The following is a 4,824-nucleotide window of genomic DNA, read 5'->3' on the forward strand; positions in this document are numbered from 1 at the left end:
AAACATCAGTACACTATATTTTCTATAGGTGACACTTCAAAAGCCCCCTATAGGTCATCAGTTTAGTGTTGCGGAGAAGGTCTTGTGCTAGAATTATCGCTTTCACTTCGGCATGCGCAGTGACATGTAACATGTGTATCGCTATTGCCTTTTTTACATGCAGGCACCTCCGATGCTTTCGTCTACATTCGTATGTAAGTATATGTTGGGGTGGGGATCAAAATTTTTTGGGGAGGATTTTATGTGTTTTGTTGTTACTTTAATATTTTGCAATAAAAAAAAAATGATTTTGCTTAACTCCTTCACGCCTAAGGGTAAAACAAATCTAAATGCCTAAGCACAAATTTGCAACATTGACATGTGTTAGTAAAACCGTACATATCACCACAACTCCTTTGCACATCCAGGTGAATTATACCTTGGTTTTTTCAGGACAAATTGGGCTTTCATTTGTTGGGAAATGGTAATGGATATCTCCTAATTTTTTTATTATCAAAAGAAAACTGACCCAAAATAGTAAAAAAAAAATCATTTTTTTTTAAATTTAGCTGTGTGTTTCTTGTTACTACCATAACCTACCACCAAAGAAAACCCAAAATAAAAGCGATACCATATATGTGTATGTTATTTGTTGTTTGTACTCGTAGTACAGCCCAGAAACAATAGTGCGCATTTTGTTTTTGTTTTTCTTACCTAAAACACACTGGCACTGACACCCATTTTTTTTTAAATCCTGACCTTTGACCCTGACCTTTTGACCTTGACCCAAACACTTCTCATGGCACTGAACTAGATCAAACCTTGATCTATGTATTTTTTCTTTATTTTTTTCTTTTATTTTTTAATATTTATCTTTTTTTTTTTTTTTTTTTTACAAACATTTTTTTCCCCTCTATGCCAGCAGTTAGACAGATACAAATAGAGAGAGAAAAAAAGGGGGCCGGGCTGTACAGTGACTGATCACTGTGATAGCCAATCAGAGGCTATCACAGTGATCATGTGACCCGGAATCGGAAGTCCCGGGTCCCGATTGTTAGAACGGGATCCAGGGCTCTCAGTGACACCGCAGTCTTTGTCCTGGGAGCACGCTGTGTGGTGCGCTCCCAGCAGAAAGACAGGTACGCAAATACGCACCACGGAAAAAAGCCCAGTTCTGTGAGGCCGCATATTTGTGTTACGTCAGCGTTAAAGGGTTACATTTTCTTTTTTTCATCACATATTGGACAAAAAATCCCCCATGTAATGATTTTAAGGTTCTGTTTAATGAGACATGCAGGATGTCTCCTCTGGGCTCCTATGGCTGTATTGTAATGCAGATCGTATTGCAATACATTTTTTTCCTAGCTATGCTAACTGGGGAAAGTGAAAGGGTGACCCAGAAGTGATCATACACGTCGCTTTCTGGGTCACCGATAAAAAGGGGAGGAGAGCGGGTGTGTGTCCGCTTTCCTCTCTCCCTTACCTGGCAGTACCCGCTATGTCATTCCCGGGCCCGCAGATGGGCAAGCGGAGCCTGGAAAAAATGGTGGGGGCACATGGGGCACAATACTGGGGGTGTGTGCCTGCAGCAAAACAGATTGTGTGTAAAATCCCCCACTTTCAGGTCCATATGGACCTGGCAGCAAAAGGGTTAAAGCAGTAGTAAACTCTATCTTTTTATTTTTTTTTAAATGGGCACCTGCAGGTTTATGTCATTATGTGCACCTTATGACATATCACCTTTTAAACGGTGCCCCGCAGCGCTGAGCTGTCACTGCTCCCGGGGCTTTCATCTTCACCCAGTATGTGCACCTTATGACATATCACCTTTTAAACGGTGCCCCGCAGCGCTGAGCTGTCACTGCTCCCGGGGCTTTCATCTTCACCCAGTCTGGGAACCCTTCTGGATTGGAGCTCTTTAGATGTTTGAATGGCTGGGCAGCAATGACATCACCCCCGTGCATGCGCACAGGAGTCATGATTGTAGCATGGAGCTCTCTGCATTTCAGGCACACACAGAAGGTTTATTACTAAAACTGGAGGGTGCAAAATCTGATGCAGCTCTGCAGAGAAACCAATCAGCTTCCAGGATTTATTATCAAAGCTTAATTGAACAAGCATTACCCTAGGTTCACACTTAAGAGTTTTCTGCAGCGTTTTGCAGAAACGCAGTACAGTCCATTTAACATGATTTGCTATTGGACAGGTTCACATCTCCGCGTTTTCACCCGGTGCGCTTTTTGGAAGGGGTCAGGGACTTCTTTGAGCGCAAAACGTTGCGTTTTTGGTTCTATAGATTTCAATGGGAACGCTGCAGAAAAGCATGTATTGCATTTTTGCTGCTTTTTTGATGCATTTTTTTTTTGCGTTTTGCATTTAAAATCTGCCTAGCAACAAGAGGAAAAAAGAGAAAAAAAGTGAAAAAACGCATCAAAAATGTGGCAAAAACGCAAGTGGAAAAATGCAAAACGCAATGCAGAAATGCTTCAGTTGCGTGTGAATCTAGGGTAAGTTAGAAGCTGTTTGGCTACCATGCACAGCTGCACCAGTTATCCCACTGCATTGCACTGCCCACATGGAAGAAAAATATATTTGAAATATATTTTAAAAATATTCTTCCCAAATATATGAAATACTACAATTTTGGCCATATTCAATATATTTCAAACTATATATATATATATATACACTGCATGTTGAAATGCATTTTTATATATTACAAAATATATGAAAAATAATATTAAAAATATATATATTTTTTATATATTCTTCAGATTTTTTTTAACATATCAAAAAGTAATTTTAACATATATTTTTACATATATTTGTAAATGCATTCCAAAAATGTAGATTTGTATTTTTAAAGACATACAGTATATTTGAAATGTATTTTTACAAATATTTTTAATATATTTTGTAATAAAAATGCATTTCAATATACAGTGTATAATTATATATAAATATATTTTGAAATATATTGAATATGGCCATGGTAGTATTTCAAATATATGTCAATACATTTGGGAAGAATATTTTTAAAATATATTTCAAATATATTTTTCTTTCTTTCATATGGGTGGGGGCACTGCATTTAGACTAGGAGTGTTTTCTGAAGAAGAAGCTACAGTGGATCACTCTTCAGTGGGTGTTGTGTTTTATAGACGGTGAGGCAGCATTATGTCAGATCGCCACCTGCTTAGAGCCAGTTCACATTGCCCACAATTGTGGTGGTTTAGTATGCGGTAGACATGTGCATTTCCGTCCGAACCAAAATGCGGACTCATTTTTCAAAACTCAGAAATTCAGATGTATCCAAATTCCGAATCATAATAGTAACACATGTAAATGAATCCTTTGAAATAACAAAACTAGATAACAAAATTCAAATTTGATTTGAATTTGGAAACGAGTATGAAATGTAAATATGTTGCAATTCTTAAATATGAAAAATTGGGCAGCCGCATATGAATCGAAAAAAATTTGAATGTTGATTTAGAATTTTCCAAATTTGGTAAAATTGAATAAAAAAAAAAAATACATTGAATTCGAAAATGGCTAAACGAAACAAACTTAAATGAATTACGAAAACAAATTTAACAAAACAAAATTAGGTAATTAGCGAATCGAAACGAAATTAAACTAAGCTATTTTTTTTTTGTCCTGCAGATGTCTAGCGTGCGGGCAGATTTCTGTTCCAGCTGCAGTCAAGTGGGCTTCTTTTTTGGTGTGTTTGTGAACCTTATGTGACACTTCATTCAAGTCACTGTACAGCAGCGTGGTGTATTGTGCTTCTGTACAGTGACATGTGGTGCCTTCCTGCGCAGCTCTGGGTGGTGCTGCAGTACTAACAGGGCACACATAAAACAATTGTTTTCTGTGTGTCCTAGAGGTGACTGGAATTCTTTCACTGCAAAAAAACACCAGTCACCACACTATACATGAACTGGCACTTAACCTCTAAAAACCCATACAATCAAGTTGCAAAAAATATAATACAGCAACATCAAGCATCCCTGCCTGTTTAAATTACTGACATACACTATGCGGTGGAATGGAGTTATTAGTGTTCAGGTCCTAAATAGCTTCATATATACAACACATCAGGTACTAAAGAGGCATAATCAATTATTAACACTTACTAATGGTAAACTCTTGTTTATAAAAAGGGGGATTCTTAGTTTGCATATACTGCAATATACACTATATTGCCAAAAGTATTGGGACGCCCGCATGAACTTTAATGGCACCCCAGTCTTAGTCCGTAGGGTTCAATATTGAGTTGGCCCGCCCTCTGCAGCTATAACAGCTTCAACTCTTCTGGGAAGGCTGTCCACAAGGTTTAGGAGGGTGTCTATGAGAATGTTTGACCATTCTTCCAGAAGCACATTTGTGAGGTCAGGCACTGATGTTGGATGAGAAGGCCTGGCTGGCAGTCACAGCTCTACTTCATCCCAAAGGTGTTCTATCGGGTTGAGGTCAGGACTCTGTGCAGGCCAGTCAAGTTCCTCCACCCCAAACTCGCTCATCCATGTCTTTATGGACCTTGCTTTGTGCACTGGTGCGCAGTCATGTTGGAACAGGAAGGGGCCATCCCCAAACTGTTCCCACAAAGTTGAGAGCATTAAATTGTCCAAAATGTCTTGGTATGCTGACGCATTAAGAGTTTCCTCCACTAAAACTAAGGGGCCAAGCCCAACCTCTGAATAAACAACCCCACACCATAATCCCCCCTCCACCAAACTTTACACTTGGCACAATGCAGTCAGGCAAGTACCATTCTCATGGTAACCAACAAACCCAGACACGTCCATCACTCCAGAGAACACGTCTCCACTGCTCTAGAGT

This window comes from Staurois parvus, unplaced genomic scaffold (genome assembly GCF_062004578.1).
Source record: "Staurois parvus isolate SC_StPar_1 unplaced genomic scaffold, SC_StPar_1.0 ptg000457l, whole genome shotgun sequence".
In the NCBI taxonomy this organism is placed as follows: domain Eukaryota; kingdom Metazoa; phylum Chordata; class Amphibia; order Anura; family Ranidae; genus Staurois; species Staurois parvus.